We start from the raw sequence: 21,790 nt of genomic DNA, 5'->3' as shown, positions 1-21,790 counted from the left end.
ACAGATAGCTTAAGTGGTGGATATGAACAAGTCCTACTAATAGCTTGAGAGGGCTGGACTGAAGGACAGCACAGAAGCACTATTCATGGCAGCACAGGAACAAGCCTTGAGTACCAGGGCAATGGAGGCCCAGATCTACCACACCAGGATCCCAGGTGTACCACACCAGGTAGGACCCCAGGTGTAGGATGTGCAAAGAGGTCCCTGAAACAATCCAGCACCTCACAGCAGGGTGTAAGATACTAACAGGCAAAGAATACATGAAACGCCATAACCAAGTAGCCGGCATAGTGTACAGAAACATCTGTGCAGAATATGGACTGGAGACTCCTAGATCACAATGGGAAACACCTTCCAATGTGGTGGAGAATGAGAGGGCTAACAAAATGGTAGTGACCAACCAACTGGACATTGTGATCATGGATAAGCAGCAAAGGAAAGCTGTAGTGATGGATGTAGCCATCCCCAACCATGGAAATATCAGGAAAAAGGAACATGAGAACCTGGAGAAATACCAAGGACTCAAGAAAGAGCTGTAGAAAGCCTGGAAGGTGAAGGCAACAGTAGTACCAGAGGTCATCGGAACACTTGGGGCCGTGTCCCCCACACTGGAGAAGTGGCTCCACCAGATACCTGGAGAACCATCAGATATCTTCATCCAGAAGAGAGCAGTCCTAACAACAGCCAAGATACTGGAGGACCCTCAAGCTCCCAGGACTCTGGTAGAGGACCTGGGCTGGAGAGGAACACCCAGCCTACCCAGGGGAGACAGGAGGGTGGGTGAGGTTTTTTACATATATATATATTTATTTATATATTTATTTACATAATATAAACATGGTGAAATGTTAAACTGATGGTGGAAGTTTGGGGAAAATGTCACATCTCCTGTTGGTTAAATATTCCATTCTCTCTATGTTGTTTGCATCTTCTCCAATAAGTTTCATTGTGAGCTTGGTTGGTGTCTGGAGTTCAGATGAAAGTACACACTCTGCAGCCCATTAGATTTATCTGACATCACTTCTGTATCTTGGTGGGCTGCCAAAAAGTCTTGATTGAAACACACGTCAACAGCATGATAAACGTATGACAGACCCAGGTGTCAATATGTTCTGCACTCAGATTTGTAATGTGGGCCTTATCACAAGCTCAGGCTCAGTATATCATCCAACGGGAGTCAGCAGAGAACAATGTAAGAGCAAAACAGAGGCTATGACTACTCTCACAAAATAAAAAAATAAAATGAAGAGAGAAAATTCAAAGCTCTCCCAGTGTCAGGTGGAGCTTATTTCTCATTTTGGTATGGATGGTAAATATGTTGCTTTTGTGGGAGCTCCTAACCTGAAGCTGTGACCTCCCTTTGCTCTCTGATGATACTCCCATGGTTCCCTGCTCAAGGCTGCCGTGCGGGCTGCATGGCTGCTTCAGTGCCTGTAATTCACAAGCTTTTAGATCGGCTGCCACAACATATTGATTTTTGTTTCCCTAATCTCCAGGAGAGAAGCAAAGCAAAGATTAGAAACACTGTCAGTTTGAAGTTGAATAAAAATCCTGCACAGGGGAGATACCTTGAAAAGAGAGTGGTCACATCCGAGGTACATATATCTCTCCACAGCCTTAACCCTTTCTTGATCTGTAATCACTTATCAACATGCACTCTGCACAAGGTCACCCATGTTGTTTTGGTATATACGACACTTATTATGATCCTGTGTAAAACAACGCTGTCTCTAACGGGATTCTTCGTTGTCACTCATATTGTAAAACTAGATGTGTCTTCAGTGTTAACTATTATCTGAATTTGGGTCATGGGTAAGAAAAATACAATTCTGAGTAAGGTATCAAAACGTTCAAATTGTGACTCAAACATATGATGCTGTTGATCTGCACCCCTTACCGCCCAGGCCACCTAGCGGCTAGCCAAGTGGGCTGAGTTTTCATTCCATTTAAAACTAGCCTGATCCAATAGCCTGTTCAGTGAAAAAGCCCCTTTTAATGTTCAGCCTTTGTTTAAGTTCAGTAGATAAATGACACTTAAATGATCCCTGAAACAACATCTGCTTATAATATGATTTGTTCAGGTGTTCTAAGCATTAGTGTTATGTCCCAAACTGGAACAGATTCAGTGTGTATTTTCCAGTCTCAACCATATCACTCCCAAACAAATGTGAAACTTGTGTTCACCCATAACAAAACTTAATCTCATATCACAATATTCTGGTTTTCTGCCTGTGGTCACTTTCAGCAGAAACCGGACCAATTGTCTGAATCACCAAGAAAAGTTCATGAAAAACTCCATCTCAAACTCTTACATCCAAAACTCAGCTGCTTCTGTTTGGACTGATTCAAACCAGCCTTGGGACACTCCCACATATAGTCCAGTTCATTTGAAGCAGCATGAACTTTTGTTTTCACTCTGGTTCGGACCAAAGAAGCAAACTTTTGGCCAAATAAAACCGGACATCTCCTAGGTCAAACTACAAAGACAGAACTGTGGTCCAATTGAAAACCAGGGATCTCTGGGTTCGGACCAGAAAAGCAAACTCTGGTCTGGTTGAAAACCAGGGTCCCAGGGATCTCTTATTTCGAACCAAAGAAGCGAACTCTGGTCCAATTAATAACCAGGGGTCTCCTCGGGCCTTATTTCTAAAGCTGGCGTAGGAATAAAAACCGGCGTATGCCAAATATAGTCAACTTTTGGGATCTATGACAACCAGACTTGATGGGAAAATGTTCCTACCTCCATGGCAACTCTGACCCAGGCGTACGCACAAAATCTAGAGAAACAGGAAACGTCGACACCAACGATCCAGAATAAAATCCACTATTACCATTCACATAACGTGTTAGATATTAAAGCTGTTTGCAGAAATGAATAAAGACACGTTCCATATTAACCCTCCTAAGAGCCACGCTCGGGAAAACCAGGATTTCCAGGAAAAAGGGAGATGATGTTAATAAGGAGCTCAACCACTACAACATGTTCTGTCATTTTGGAACAAAACTTTGTGTTATAAAACCCATCCAGATAAATAAGGTGCCAGTCTGCTGCCAGCATGTAGCAGTCAGTGTGGAAAGTAGCTTTGGTCCTTCATTCCAGCAAAGCGGGACCAGACTGGAGGCTGGAGGTCTAGAAGTGATGCTACGCTAACGAAACACACAAGAGGAGGATTTCCTTTATTTATTCTTACACAATGCTTTTTATTGTTGTCCTCATTTCTGTCCACATGGTCTTTATTTCCCACAACTCCTTGTCCACCTGGTTAATAGCGGTGATTGTGTCCCTCTGCGCCGCCCACCCAGCTGGAGCACCACCCACCCAGCTGGAGCCCCGCCCACCCAGCTGGAATACCGCCTACCCAGCTGGAGTCCCACCCACCCAGCTGGAACACCCAGCAACTAGAATGAAAACTGCTACCAGTCTCTGATGTATCTGTCCATATTTATTTTATACATTAAAACAAATAACTAAATTACCGACATCATACCTGTCATTTAGCAGACGCTTTTCTCCAAAGCAATTTACCCCTGTGGGAATCAAATTTCGGTCTCCTGCATGACCGATATCCAGCCGGACGTTCTGACTTTGGCATTTCTTCCCTTCTGATACTTTGATGACAGCATCTCCACCTGCTGCCACTATTCTGTCTTTTTGACACCAGTAATGTCCACCAGTTAAACATTTTTACGTTTGTCAACGTGGTCGATCAGGATCTCAGTCTCCCTGAAAAATTCTGCTTCTTCCCTCTTTTTCCCTCCCGAGCCATCATGGAAATGATGTGATGAATATGTATTACAGGCGTCCACCTGAACATTTATAGCCACCATGTGGGCGGGGCAAGGCGTTCTCTCATGTAAGCATTTCCTTTTGCGTCGCAAAAGCCGTCTTTGTAACACACAGTTTGATAAATGAGGCCCCTGGTTCGGACCAAAGTGATGAACTCTGCTAGGGTTGATTGAAGTTACCGGCAAAACATTGTTTATGCATCCATCCATCCATCCATCCATCCATCTTCTGCCACTGATAAAATCTGAAAACCTGAACATGAGCCAAATCTTCAGTAAAAGTTCAGTTTCAGTGATTACAGCCTGGAGGGGGTTTTATCTGGAAGTCAAAAAGAAAACATAGCAGGGTTGAGAATGATAGTCAAATGGTTTATTCCGGCAGTTGACATACTGGAACCAAACCCATGTCAAACGTTGTGACAGACTTCATAGTTCATTTAATCTTTGGAATTTGAATGAAGTTTCGACAACAGGGTTAGAAGCTTGGTTATCCGGGAGGAGCTCAGAGTAGAGTTGCTGCTCCTCCACATCGATAGGAGCCAGATGAGGTGGCTTGGGCCTGGTGAGGTGCTCCAGGCACGTCCCACCGGAAGGAGGCCCCGGGAAAGACCCAGGGCACGCTGGACAGACTACATCTCTCGGCTGGCCTAGGAGCACCTCGGGATTCCCCCGGATGAACTGGTGAATGTGGCCTGGGAGAGGGAAGTCTGGGTTTCCACTGCCCCCGCGACCTGACTCTGGATAAGCGTCAGACAATGGATGGATGGATGGATGGATGAAGTTTTGACATCGTGATGGTCCTCTGGTTGGCAGCAGCCACAGCCAGGTGTTTTTCATACTCCTCCAGTTGGAGACACATAATGGAGATCTAAGGCCTGGTACACACATAAGAATGGTTTTTAATCGGATGAGATTTTTTATCTGTTTGAGACCTCACACGAGAAGAAAAATAATCAGGCATTTAACAGCTTTGATCGTACTGTATGTAGTGTGTGCAGATAATCAGATCACAGAACACAACATACATAACGATGCTGTCCCGCAATTGATCTAGAATCCAGTCCTCTGAGCCAGAAATCTATTGTGATGTGATCTAAAAAAAAAAAAAAGAAGAAACATTGCAACAACCGAAAAAATGAAGAAGAACCATGGCAACAACTGGAACACAACACGTGCATGGAAGAGGATATACAAGACGAGGGAATGATGGTGGTCTTGGGACTATTGTTAACAGAAAAAGACAGAACTGAAAAAATACCAGACTGTTATATTTGTGACAGCTTTTAAAAAAATGATAAAATTAATTTGTTAGCTTATCTGGCAACTGTGCAAGCAGCTCAGACAGGCCAGCAAGGCAGAGCCAGTCAGCATTAACCATTCCCCACCATCATCTCTGAGTATGGCCAAGAGCTAACTACATTATCCCTTTTCTTTATCAAGAACAAACCAAATATGATTAAATATAGCTTAACTAAATGATTTCTCCTTTACACTCATGATGATTGTTTAAAACTGCATGCAGCTTCTCTCATGCAGGCAAAACGTAAAAACTAGTGCTGGGCAACGATTAAAATTTTTAATCGCGATTAATCGCATGACATGCTGCGATTAATCCAATTAATTGCATCGTTACGTGCAAAATGTCTCTTTCCTTTAAAAAAAAGGCTCACAGCTATAAAAAGAAAATGCAGTAGGTTTTGGTTTACAAACACAACATCAGGGGTCTCCAACCTGCAACTCTGGAGCTGCAAGTGTCTCTCTAGACCTTCCACAATGTCTTTAATTAAGTGGCTAAAATATTTTTTTAAATCTATCTTTCTTGTCATTAGGTTGGACAACATGGACTTTTTTTCCTTTCTTTTACATCATTTTCCACAAATATCGACATTCCTTAGCAGAAAGTCTGTCTATCCTCTTTTTTTTATATAAAGGTTTTATGTTTGTCTTTATGTTAAAACCTTAAAAATGGAAATAAAAATGTGGTTCTTGAAAAATAAACATCCTATGGTGGCTCTTCATTAAAAATATATATTAACTTGCCTTTTTAAAAAGTCTGGTAACATTTGCGTCTCTAAAGTAGTTTTATTTAGCTGGCTGAGGGAAAAATGTCTCTTTGGATTGGAAAGGCTGCAGACCCCTGCACTAAATACATAAACAGGTTTAGCAGCAATTTTCAGATAAAATATTTCTTCATATATATTTATAAAATCAAATATTTATGAGAAAGAAGGATGAAATGTTCAGGATTTACTAACTAAAAGGTAAAAAGTCAGCAGGATGGATTTAAAGCTGTGAAGCTGCTTCCTTCTAAACACAGAAGGAACAATATGTGATGAATATCAGCATCAGGTGAACAGACAGAAAGCAGGATGAGAATCTCACAGCTTCTAGATGGTGAGGAGAGAGAAATATTCACAATATGCACAATAACTTCCATCCATGCACCTTCACTGCTTCATTATCCAGATTTCTGGCCTATAATTTCTCTAAACTTTAATTTTCAGCCTCCGCTACCGGGAGTTAAGGGTTAACATCTCGTTCCAGGTGTAGCGTCAGGTCTGTAGATGTAACTGTAAACATGTGTGGTATCCACAGAAAGTCCAGAATCTCAGTTACAGCTTAGTAAAACCATTTCTATCACCAACAAACACAGTTAAGACAACAAATTATTTAAAGAGCAGCTACACAAAGTCCGAAAAACATGTAAACACAAATTATGTCTCCTCGTGTGCACCCCACGTCATGAACACGAACAAACGGCTCCTCTACTGAAAGCTCACATCTCACAGATTCCACAGCAGGAAGTTTCATCTTAATATGACCAAGATTCACCGAACCAGAGGCAGAAGAAGGCCCGAGTTATGCTGTAAAAGTCAGAAAGCATGTCTTACCTTTGCTGTCTTGCATAAATGAAAACCGCATTTATTAAAAAAAATTATAATAAAAAAGTTTCCCGTCCAAAAATTACGATGTTCTGTCCATCTGCATGTATTTTGACAAAGAGAAATGTTGGTTCTTTTTTTTCTTCTTCCTGTTCCAGACAGAAAACATCTCTTTATTTTAATAAACCCGCTCTCTCCCGATCACGTCAAACGCACCACTGCAGCAGGGAAGGGAGACATGGACGCCATGTTTCTGTCAGCAAAGCCAGCGGCCAGCTAAAAAAAAAAAAAAAGAATTAACACGCAATTAAAAAAATAATGGCGTTAATTAAGCGTTGCATTACCATATTACTATCCTTCATGCTAACAGAGTGTGCCATATTACTATCCATCATGCTAACAGATTGTACCATATTACTATCCTTCATGCTAACAGAGTGTGCCATATGACTATCTATCATGCTAACAGAGTATACCATATTCCTATCCTCATGCTAACAGAGTGTGCCATATTACTATCCATCATGCTAACAGAGTATACCATATTCCTATCCTCATGCTAACAGGGTGTAACATATTACTATCCTTCATGCTAACAGAGTGTACCATATTACGATCCTTCATGCTAACAGAGTGAACCATATTACTATCCATCATGCTAACAGGGTGTACCATATCACTATCCATCATGTTAACAGAGTGTGCCATATTACTATCCATCATGCTAACAGAGTGTACCATATTACTATCCTTCATGCTAACAGAGTGAACCATATTACTATCCATCATGCTAACAGGGTGTACCATATCACTATCCATCATGTTAACAGAGTGTGCCATATTACTATCCTTCATGCTAACAGAGTGGTAAATATTACTATCATTCATGCTAACAGAGTGTACCATATCACTATCCTTCATGCTAACAGAGTGTACCATACTATCCTTCATGCTAACAGAGTGTGCCATATTGCTATCCATCATGCTAACAGAGTGTACCATATTACGATCCTTCATGCTAACAGAGTGTACCATATTACTATCCATCATGCTAACAGAGTGTACCATATTACTATCCTTCATGCTAACAGAGTGAACCATATTACTATCCATCATGCTAACAGGGTGTACCATATCACTATCCATCATGTTAACAGAGTGTACCATATTACTATCCATCATGCTAACAGAGTGTACCATATTACTATCCTTCATGCTAACAGAGTGAACCATATTACTATCCATCATGCTAACAGGGTGTACCATATCACTATCCATCATGTTAACAGAGTGTGCCATATTACTATCCATCATGCTAACAGAGTGTACCATACTATCCTTCATGCTAACAGAGTGTGCCATATTACTATCCTTCATGCTAACAGAGTGTACCATATTACGATCCTTCATGCTAACAGAGTGTACCATATTACTATCCATCATGCTAACAGAGTGTACCATATTACTATCCTTCATGCTAACAGAGTGAACCATATTACTATCCATCATGCTAACAGAGTGTACCATATCACTATCCATCATGTTAACAGAGTGTACTATATTATTATCCATCATGCTAACAGAGTGTACCATATTACTATCCTTCTTGCTAACAAAGTGTACTATATTACTATCCATCATGCTAACAGAGTGGTAAATATTACTATCCTTCATGCTAACAGAGTGTACCATATTACTATCCTTCATGCTAACAGAGTGTGCCATATTACTATCCATCATGCTAACAGAGTATACCATATTCCTATCCTCATGCTAACAGAGTGTAACATATTACTATCCTTCATGCTAACAGAGTGTACCATATTACTATCCATCATGCTAACAGAGGGTACCATATTACTATCCGTCATGCTAACAGAGTGTGCCATATTACTATCCATCATGCTAAAAGAGTATACCATATTCCTATCCTCGTGCTAACAGAGGGTGTGTCCCAAACCGCGCACTTCTATACTTCGAACACTACATTTAAGTGCTTAGTGCGCTGACACAGAAATTTCAGTAAAAACTCAGTGCACTGAAAGTACCCTGATGCTGCCCTAAACTCGGCCAAAAATCTAGTGCGAAACGATGGACACTACACGCACTAAACGGACGCCATCTTGCTGACATAGCGGAAGGGGAGGGACTTTCAACCAGTTTTCAGAGCTGGCAGCCACCGACTCAGCGGTACCGATGCAGGCGGAGGCTGTTTTCTACTGTTGTAAGTATGAAGATATTTGATCATAGTTCTAATATAAACTGCAGCATGCTTCTTATCTCTTCTGTCCCTGATGACAGTTATGGATCTGATCATTTGCTGGAGGCTGCAGTAGAGTTAGCAACGTAAATGTTAGCAGTTTTAAAGCCGATTTCGCGGCTCTAGATGGGCTATAAGTGTTAAAAATGATTAATGCTATAGGTTCTGTATGTTTATTCATGATTGCTGAACCTCCAAATTAAGCACTGCGGGGTCTCTGGCATAAACGAAATGGTCCTTGATCTGAAAACTGATTAGGAAACACCGCTGGTTTAGAGAACCGGCCCGTTTCGTTGTTACCTCTGACGAAGCCGTCGCTGATTGCAGACGCTTATCTAAAGTGATGTACAAAGTACCCATAAAGTACATAATAATGCTTGCTTTTATATAAACTTCCATTCTGTGTTCACCGTAGGTCACTCTGGCATCAAACTACCGAGCCAGCAGTGGCACTGAGGCATTTACCACCTGCGGGCTTGGACGCTGCTGTGGAGAAGAGGAGGCGGCAAGAGAGAAATGTTTTAATAAGAAGTTTAAATAAAATGTTTTCTGCATCCCTGTTTTAGCGTCTTCATTACTGCATTTCATATTTTAAATGATGATTTCTAGTATAATCGGTTTCCTGTTGCCAGACGTGAAGGTATCAGTGGAAACACCAATAAAAACACATGTATAATGTAAAGTACTTTAATTCAGTTAAGATATCTTTGCTTATTTAAAAGCTGTTTTAGCATAAAAGTATGACATGCAAACACGTATGTTGACGTGATTTTGGATTTTGAAAGAAAAAAAAAAGTATATTAACAGAGCGGCGCTGCTTAGCTGGTGCGTCACTACCGGTAAGTGCAAAACGTTAGTGCTCAGTTTGGATCAGGACTTACCCACGATAGTGTGCACTATAGAAGGTAGTGCTTAGTGCGCACTACGCACTACCTTCCAGTGCACTCATGTAAGTGCGCGGTTTGAGAGACACTCAGAGTGTACCATATTACTATCCTTCATGCTAACAGAGTGTACCATATTACTATCCTTCATGCTAACAGAGTGTACCATATTACTATCCTTCATGCTAACAGAGTGGTAAATATTACTATCATTCATGCTAACAGAGTGTACCATATCACTATCCTTCATGCTAACAGAGTGTACCATACTATCATTCATGCTAACAGGGTGTGCCATATCACTATCCTTCATGCTAACAGAGTGTACCTTATTACTATCCTTCATGCTAACAGAGTGTACCTTATTACTATCCTTCATGCTAACAGAGTGGTAAATATTACTATCATTCATGCTAACAGAGTGTACCATATCACTATCCTTCATGCTAACAGAGTGTACCATACTATCCTTCATGCTAACAGAGTGTGCCATATTGCTATCCATCATGCTAACAGAGTGTACCATATTACGATCCTTCATGCTAACAGAGTGTACCATATTACTATCCATCATGCTAACAGAGTGTACCATATTACTATCCTTCATGCTAACAGAGTGAACCATATTACTATCCATCATGCTAACAGGGTGTACCATATCACTATCCATCATGTTAACAGAGTGTACCATATTACTATCCATCATGCTAACAGAGTGTACCATATTACTATCCTTCATGCTAACAGAGTGAACCATATTACTATCCATCATGCTAACAGGGTGTACCATATCACTATCCATCATGTTAACAGAGTGTGCCATATTACTATCCATCATGCTAACAGAGTGTACCATACTATCCTTCATGCTAACAGAGTGTGCCATATTACTATCCTTCATGCTAACAGAGTGTACCATATTACGATCCTTCATGCTAACAGAGTGTACCATATTACTATCCATCATGCTAACAGAGTGTACCATATTACTATCCTTCATGCTAACAGAGTGAACCATATTACTATCCATCATGCTAACAGAGTGTACCATATCACTATCCATCATGTTAACAGAGTGTACTATATTATTATCCATCATGCTAACAGAGTGTACCATATTACTATCCTTCTTGCTAACAAAGTGTACTATATTACTATCCATCATGCTAACAGAGTGGTAAATATTACTATCCTTCATGCTAACAGAGTGTACCATATTACTATCCTTCATGCTAACAGAGTGTGCCATATTACTATCCATCATGCTAACAGAGTATACCATATTCCTATCCTCATGCTAACAGAGTGTAACATATTACTATCCTTCATGCTAACAGAGTGTACCATATTACTATCCATCATGCTAACAGAGGGTACCATATTACTATCCGTCATGCTAACAGAGTGTGCCATATTACTATCCATCATGCTAAAAGAGTATACCATATTCCTATCCTCGTGCTAACAGAGGGTGTGTCCCAAACCGCGCACTTCTATACTTCGAACACTACATTTAAGTGCTTAGTGCGCTGACACAGAAATTTCAGTAAAAACTCAGTGCACTGAAAGTACCCTGATGCTGCCCTAAACTCGGCCAAAAATCTAGTGCGAAACGATGGACACTACACGCACTAAACGGACGCCATCTTGCTGACATAGCGGAAGGGGAGGGACTTTCAACCAGTTTTCAGAGCTGGCAGCCACCGACTCAGCGGTACCGATGCAGGCGGAGGCTGTTTTCTACTGTTGTAAGTATGAAGATATTTGATCATAGTTCTAATATAAACTGCAGCATGCTTCTTATCTCTTCTGTCCCTGATGACAGTTATGGATCTGATCATTTGCTGGAGGCTGCAGTAGAGTTAGCAACGTAAATGTTAGCAGTTTTAAAGCCGATTTCGCGGCTCTAGATGGGCTATAAGTGTTAAAAATGATTAATGCTATAGGTTCTGTATGTTTATTCATGATTGCTGAACCTCCAAATTAAGCACTGCGGGGTCTCTGGCATAAACGAAATGGTCCTTGATCTGAAAACTGATTAGGAAACACCGCTGGTTTAGAGAACCGGCCCGTTTCGTTGTTACCTCTGACGAAGCCGTCGCTGATTGCAGACGCTTATCTAAAGTGATGTACAAAGTACCCATAAAGTACATAATAATGCTTGCTTTTATATAAACTTCCATTCTGTGTTCACCGTAGGTCACTCTGGCATCAAACTACCGAGCCAGCAGTGGCACTGAGGCATTTACCACCTGCGGGCTTGGACGCTGCTGTGGAGAAGAGGAGGCGGCAAGAGAGAAATGTTTTAATAAGAAGTTTAAATAAAATGTTTTCTGCATCCCTGTTTTAGCGTCTTCATTACTGCATTTCATATTTTAAATGATGATTTCTAGTATAATCGGTTTCCTGTTGCCAGACGTGAAGGTATCAGTGGAAACACCAATAAAAACACATGTATAATGTAAAGTACTTTAATTCAGTTAAGATATCTTTGCTTATTTAAAAGCTGTTTTAGCATAAAAGTATGACATGCAAACACGTATGTTGACGTGATTTTGGATTTTGAAAGAAAAAAAAAAGTATATTAACAGAGCGGCGCTGCTTAGCTGGTGCGTCACTACCGGTAAGTGCAAAACGTTAGTGCTCAGTTTGGATCAGGACTTACCCACGATAGTGTGCACTATAGAAGGTAGTGCTTAGTGCGCACTACGCACTACCTTCCAGTGCACTCATGTAAGTGCGCGGTTTGAGAGACACTCAGAGTGTACCATATTACTATCCTTCATGCTAACAGAGTGTACCATATTACTATCCTTCATGCTAACAGAGTGTACCATATTACTATCCTTCATGCTAACAGAGTGGTAAATATTACTATCATTCATGCTAACAGAGTGTGCCATATCACTATCCTTCATGCTAACAGAGTGTACCTTATTACTATCCTTCATGCTAACAGAGTGTGCCATATTACTATCCTTCATGCTAAGAGAGTGTACCATATTACTATCCTTCATGCTAACAGAGTGTACCATATTACTATCCTTCATGCTAACAGAGTGGTAAATATTACTATCATTCATGCTAACAGAGTGTACCATATCACTATCCTTCATGCTAACAGAGTGTACCATATTACTATCCTTCATGCCAGCAGAGTGTACCATATTACTATCCTTCATGCTAACAGAGTGTGCCATATCACTATCCTTCATGCTAACAGAGTGTACCATATTACGATCCTTCATGCTAACAGAGTGAACCATATTACTATCCATCATGCTAACAGGGTGTACCATATCACTATCCATCATGTTAACAGAGTGTACTATATTATTATCCATCATGCTAACAGAGTGTACCATATTACTATCCTTCTTGCTAACAAAGTGTACTATATTACTATCCATCATGCTAACAGAGTGGTAAATATTACTATCCTTCATTCTAACAGAGTTTACCATATTACTATCCTTCATGCTAACAGAGTGTACCATATTACTATCCTTCATGCTAACAGAGTGTACCATATTACTATCCATCATGCTAACAGAGTGTATCATATTACTATCCATCATGCTAACAGAGTGTACCATATTACCATCCTTCATGCTAACAGAGTGAACCATATTACTATCCATCATGCTAACAGGGTGTACCATATGACTATCCATCATGTTAACAGAGTGTACTATATCATTATCCATCATGCTAACAGAGTGTACCATATTACTATACTTCTTGCTAACAAAGTGTACTATGGTACTATCCTTCTTGCTAACAGAGTGTACTATATTACTATCCTTCATGCTAACAGAGTGGCAAATATTGATATCATTCATGCTAACAGAGTGTACTATATTACTATCCTTCATGCTAACAGAGTGGCAAATATTGATATCATTCATGCTAACAGAGTGTACCATATTACTATCCATCATGCTAACAGAGTGTACCATATTACTATCCTTCTTGCTAACAGAGTATACTATGTTACTATCATTCATGCTAACATAGTGGTAAATATTACTATCATTCATGCTAACAGAGTGAACCATATTATTATCCTTCATGCTAAGAGAGTGTACCATATTACTATCCTTCATGCTAACAGAGTGTACCATATTACTATCCTTCATGCTAACAGAGTGGTAAATATTACTATCATTCATGCTAACAGAGTGTACCATATTACTATCCATCATGCTAACAGAGTGTACTATATTACTATCCTTCATGCTAACAGAGTGTACCATATTACTATCATTCATGCTAACAGAGTGTACCATATTACTATCCATCATGCTAACAGAGTGTACTATATTACTATCCTTCATGCTAACAGAGTGTACCATATTACTATCCTTCATGCTAACAGAGTGTACCATATTACTATCCTTCATGCTAACAGAGTGGTAAATATTACTATCATTCATGCTAACAGAGTGTACCATATCACTATCCTTCATGCTAACAGAGTGTACCATATTACTATCCTTCATGCTAACAGAGTGTGCCATATTATTATCCATCATGCTAACAGAGTGTACCATATTGCTATCCTTCATGCTAACAGAGTGTGCCATATTACTATCCTTCATGCTAACAGAGTGTACCATATTACGATCCTTCATGCTAACAGAGTGTACCATATTACTATCCATCATGCTAACAGAGTGTACCATATTACTATCCTTCATGCTAACAGAGTGAACCATATTACTATCCATCATGCTAACAGGGTGTACCATATTACTATCCATCATGTTAACAGAGTGTACTATATTATTATCCATCATGCTAACAGAGTGTACCATATTACTATCCTTCTTGCTAACAAAGTGTACTATATTACTATCCATCATGCTAACAGAGTGTACCATATTACTATCCTTCATGCTAACAGAGTGTGCCATATTACTATCCTTCATGCTAACAGAGTGTACCATATTACTATCCTTCATGCTAACAGAGTGTACCATATTACTACCCATCATGCTAACAGAGTGTACCATATTACTATCCATCATGCTAACAGAGTGTACCATATTACCATCCTTCATGCTAACAGAGTGAACCATATTACTATCCATCATGCTAACAGGGTGTACCATATCACTATCCATCATGTTAACAGAGTGTACTATATTATTATCCATCATGCTAACAGAGTGTACCATATTACTATCCTTCTTGCTAACAAAGTGTACTATATTACTATCCTTCATGCTAACAGAGTGGTAAATATTACTATCATTCATGCTAACAGAGTGGTAAATATTACTATCATTCATGCTAACAGAGTGAACCATATTACTATCCATCCTGCTAACAGAGTTTACCATATCACTATCCATCATGCTAACAGAGTGTACTATATTGCTATCCATCATGCTAACAGAGTGTACCATATTACTATCCTTCTTGCTAACAGAGTGTACTATATTACTATCCTTCATGCTAACAGAGTGGCAAATATTGATATCATTCATGCTAACAGAGTGTACCATATTACTATCAATCATGCTAACAGAGTGTACCATATTACTATCCTTCTTGCTAACAGAGTGTACTATATTACTATCATTCATGCTAAGAGAGTGGTAAATATCACTATCATTCATGCTAACAGAGTGTACCATATTACTATCAATCATGCTAACAGAGTGTACCATATTACTATCCTTCATGCTAACAAAGTGGTAAATATTACTATGATTCATGCTAACAGAGTGAACCATATTATTATCCTTCATGCTAAGAGAGTGTACCATATTACTATCCTTCATGCTAACAGAGTATACCATATTACTATCCTTCATGCTAACAGAGTGGTAAATATTACTATCATTCATGCTAACAGAGTGTACCATATTACTATCCATCATGCTAACAGAGTGTACTATATTACTATCCTTCATGCTAACAGAGTGTACCATATTACTATCATTCATGCTAACAGAGTGTACCATATTACTATCCATCATGCTAACAGAGTGTACTATATTACTATCCTTCATACTAACAGAGTGTACCCTATTACTATCTTTCATGCTAACACAGTGTACTATATTACTATCCATCATGCTAACAGAGTGTACTATATTACTATCATCCATGCTAACAGAGTGGTAAAATATTAATATCATTCATGCTAACAGAGTGTACCATATTACTATCCTTCATGCTAACAGAGTGTACCATATTACTATCCTTCATGCTAACGGAGTGTACCATACTACTATCCTTCTTGCTAACAGAGTGTGCCATATTACTATCCATCATGCTAACAGAGTGTACCATATTACTATCCTTCATGCTAACAGAGTGTGCCATATTACTATCATTCATGCTAACAGAGTGGTAAATATTACTATCATTCATGCTAACAGAGTATACCATATTACTATCCTTCATGCTAACAGAGTGTACTATATTACTATCCATCATGCTAACAGAGTGTACCATATTACTATCCATCATGCTAACAGAGTGTACCATATTACAATCCTTCATGCTAACAGAGTGAACCATATAACTATTTATCATGCTAACAGAGTGTACCATATCACTATCCATCATGTTAACAAAGTAACTATATTATTATCTATCATGCTAACAGAGTGTACCATATTACTATCCTTCTTGCTAACAGAGTGTACTATATTACTATCATTCATGCTAACAGAGTGGTAAATATTACTATCATTCATGCTAACAGAGTGAACCATATTATTATCCTTCATGCAAAGAGAGTGTACCATAACACTATCCATCATGCTAACAGAGTGTACCATATTACTATCCTTCATGCTAACAGAGTGGTAAATATTACTATCATTCATGCTAACAGAGTGTACCATATTACTATCCATCATGCTAACAGAGTGTACTATATTACTATCCTTCATGCTAACAGAGTGTACCATATTACTATCCATCATGCTAACAGAGTGGTAAATATTACTATTATTCATGCTAACAGAGTGAACCATATTACTATCCATCATGCTAACAGAGTTTACCATATCACTATCCATCATGCTAACAGAGTGTACTATATTACTATCCATCATGCTAACAGACTGTACCATATTACTATCCTTCTTCCTAACAGAGTGTACTATATTACTATCCTTCATGCTAACAGAGTGGCAAATATTGATATCATTCATGCTAACAGAGTGTACCATATTACTATCCATCATGCTAACAGAGTGTACCATATTACTATCCTTCTTGCTAACAGAGTGTACTATATTACTATCATTCATGCTAACAGAGTGGTAAATATTACTATCATTCATGCTAACAGAGTGAACCATATTATTATCCTTCATGCTAAGGAGTGTACCATATTACTATCCATCATGCTAACAGAGTGTACCATATTACTATCAATCATGCTAACAGTGTACCATATTACTATCCTTCATGCTAACAGAGTGGTAAATATTACTATCCTTCATGCTAACAGAGTGGTAAATATTACTATCCTTCATGCTAACAGAGTGTACCCTATTACTATCTTTCATGCTAACAGAGTGTAACATATTACTATCCATCATGCTAACAGAGTGTAACATATTACTATCCATCATGCTAACAGAGTGTACCATGTTACTATCCTTCATGCTAACAGAATGGTAAATATTACTATCATTCATGCTAACAGAGTGTAACATATTACTATCCATCATGCTAACAGAGTGTACTATATTACTATCCATCATGCTAACAGAGTGTACCATATTACTATCCTTCATGCTAACAGAGTCGTAAATATTACTATCCTTCATGCTAACAGAGTGGTAAATATTACTATCCTTCATGCTAACAGAGTGTACCATATTACTATCATTCATGCTAACAGAGTGGTAAATATTACTATCCATCATGCTAACAGAGTGTACTATATTACTATCCATCATGCTAACAGAGTGTACCATATTACTATCCTTCATGCTACCAGAGTCGTAAATATTACTATCCTTCATGCTAACAGAGTGGTAAATATTACTATCCTTCATGCTAACAGAGTGTACCATATAACTATCCATCATACTAACAGAGTGTACCATATTACTATCCATCATGCTAACAGAGTGTACTATGTTACTATCCATCATGCTAACAGAGTGTACCATATTACTATCCATCATGCTAACAGAGTGTACCATATTACTATCCTTCATGCTAACAGAGTGAACAATATTACTATCCATCATGCTAACAGGGTGTACCATATCACTATCCATCATGTTAACAGAGTGTACTATATTATTATCCATCATGCTAACAGAGTGTACCATATTACTATCCTTCTTGCTAACAGAGTGTACTATGTTACTATCATTCATGCTAACATAGTGGTAAATATTACTATCATTCATGCTAACAGAGTGAACCATATTATTATCCTTCATGCTAAGAGAGTGTACCATATTACTATCCTTCATGCTAACAGAGTGTACCATATTACTATCCTTCATGCTAACAGAGTGGTAAATATTACTATCATTCATGCTAACAGAGTGTACCATATTACTATCCATCATGCTAACAGAGTGTGCCATATTACTATCCATCATGCTAACAGAGTGTGCCATATTACTATCCATCATGCTAACAGAGTGTACCATATTCCTATCCTCATGCTAACAGAGTGTGCCGTATTACTATCCATCATGCTAACAGAGTATACCATATTCCTATCCTCATGCTAACAGAGTGTAACATATTACTATCCTTCATGCTAACAGTGTGTAACATATTACTATCCATCATGCTAACAGAGTGTACCATATTACTATCCATCATGCTAACTGAGAGTACCATCTTACTATCCTTCATGCTAACAGAGTGTACTATATTACTATCATTCATGCTAACAGAGTGGTAAATATTACTATCATTCATGCTAACAGAGTGTACCTTATTACTATCCTTCATGCTAACAGAGTGTACCATATTACTATGCTTCATGCTAACAGAATGTACTATATTACTATCCTTCATGCTAACAGAGTGGTAAATATTACTGTCAATCATGGTAACAGTGTGTACCATATTACTATCATTCATGCTAACAGAGTGTACCTTATTACTATCCTTCATGCTAACAGAGTGTACCATATTACTATACTTCATCCTAACAGAGTGTACTATATTACTATCCTTCATGGTAACAGAGTGGTAAATATTACTGTTATTCATGCTAACAGAGTGTAACATACTACTATCCATCATGCTAACAGAGTGTATCATATTACAATCCATCATGCTAACAGAGTGTACCATATTATAATCCTTCATGCTAACAGAGTGTGCCATATTATTATCCTTCATGCTAACAGATTGTACCATATTACTATGATTCATGCTAACAGAGTATACCATATTACTATCCGTCATGCTAACTGAGTGTACTATATGATTATCCATCATGCTAACAGAGTGTACTATATTACTATCCTTCATTCTAACAGAATGTACCATATTACTATCCTTCATGCTAACAGAGCGTACCATATTACTATCCATCATGCTAACAGAGTGTACTATATTACTATCCTTCATGCTAACAGAGTGTACCATATTACTATCCATCATGCTAACAGAGTCAACCATATCACTATCCTTCATGCTAACAGAGTGTACCATATTATAATCCTTCATGCTAACAGAGTGTGCCATATTATTATCCTTCATGCTAACAGATTGTACCATGTTACTATGATTCATGCTAACAGAGTATACCATATTACTATCCATCATGCTAACAGTGTACCATATTACTATCCATCATGCTAACAGAGTGTACTATATTACTATCCTTCATGCTAACAGAGTGTACCATATTACTATCATTCATGCTAACAGAGTGTACTACATTACTATCCATCATGCTAACAGAGTGTACTATATTACTATCCTTCATGCTAACAGAGTGTACCATATTACTATCCATCATGCTAACAGAGTCAACCATATCACTATCCTTCATGCTAACAGAGTGTACCATATTATAATCCTTCATGCTAACAGAGTGTGCCATATTATTATCCTTCATGCTAACAGATTGTACCATGTTACTATGATTCATGCTAACAGAGTATACCATATTACTATCCATCATGCTAACAGTGTACCATATTACTATCCATCATGCTAACAGAGTGTACTATATTACTATCCTTCATGCTAACAGAGTGTACCATATTACTATCATTCATGCTAACAGAGTGTACTACATTACTATCCATCATGCTAACAGAGTGTACTATATTACTATCCATCATGCTAACAGAGTGTACTATATTACTATCCTTCATCCTAACAGAGTGGTAAATAGTACTGTCATTCATGCTAACAGAGTGTAACATATTACTATCCATCATGCTAACAGAGTGTAACATATTACTATCCATCATGCTAACAGAGTGTACCATGTTACTATCCTTCATGCTAACAGAATGGTAAATATTACTATCATTCATGCTAACAGAGTGTAACATATTACTATCCATCATGCTAACAGAGTGTACTATATTACTATCCATCATGCTAACAGAGTGTACCATATTACTATCCTTCATGCTAACAGAGTCGTAAATATTACTATCCTTCATGCTAACAGAGTGGTAAATATTACTATCCTTCATGCTAACAGAGTGTACCATATTACTATCATTCATGCTAACAGAGTGGTAAATATTACTATCCATCATGCTAACAGAGTGTACTATATTACTATCCATCATGCTAACAGAGTGTACCATATTACTATCCTTCATGCTAACAGAGTCGTAAATATTACTATCCTTCATGCTAACAGAGTGGTAAATATTACTATCCTTCATGCTAACAGAGTGTACCATATAGCTATCCATCATACTAACAGAGTGTACCATATTACTATCCATCATGCTAACAGAGTGTACTATGTTACTATCCATCATGCTAACAGAGTGTACCATATTACTATCCATCATGCTAACAGAGTGTACCATATTACTATCCTTCATGCTAACAGAGTGAACAATATTACTATCCATCATGCTAACAGGGTGTACCATATCACTATCCATCATGTTAACAGAGTGTACTATATTATTATCCATCATGCTAACAGAGTGTACCATATTACTATCCATCATGCTAACAGAGTGTACTATATTACTATCATTCATGCTAACAGAGTGTACCATATTACTATCCTTCATGCTAACAGAGTGTACCATATTACTATCCTTCATGCTAACAGAGTGTACCATATTACTATCCTTCATGCTAACAGAGTGTACCATATTAATATCCTTCATGCTAACAGAGTGTACCATATTAATATACCTTCATGCTAACAGAGTGTACCATATTACTATCCATCATGCTAACAGAGTGTACCATATTACTATCCTTCATGCTAACAGAGTGTACCATATTACTATCATTCATGCTAACAGAGTGGTAAATATTACTATCCATCATGCTAACAGAGTGTACCATATTACCATCCATCAGCACACAGAGTGTACTATTACTATCCATCATGCTAACAGAGTGTACCATATTACTATCCTTCATGCTAACAGAGTGTACTATATTACTATCCATTCATGCTAACAGAGTGGTACATATTACTATCCATCATGCTAACAGAGTGTACCATATTACTATCCTTCATGCTAACAGAGTGTACCATATTACTATCCTTCATGCTAACAGAGTGTACCATATTACTATCCATCATGCTAACAGAGTGTACCATATTACTATCCATCATGCTAACAGAGTGTACCATATTACTATCCTTCATGCTAACAGAGTGAACCATATTACTATCCATCATGCTAACAGAGTGTACCATATGACTATCCATCATATTAACAGAGTGTACTATATCATTATCCATCATGCTAACAGAGTGTACCATATTACTATACTTCTTGCTAACAAAGTGTACTATGTTACTATCC

This window comes from Melanotaenia boesemani, chromosome 14, assembly GCF_017639745.1.
Source record: "Melanotaenia boesemani isolate fMelBoe1 chromosome 14, fMelBoe1.pri, whole genome shotgun sequence".
NCBI classification, from domain to species: domain Eukaryota; kingdom Metazoa; phylum Chordata; class Actinopteri; order Atheriniformes; family Melanotaeniidae; genus Melanotaenia; species Melanotaenia boesemani.
The sequence above is the reverse complement of the archived record's forward strand: the minus strand, read 5'-3'. Positions refer to the sequence as shown.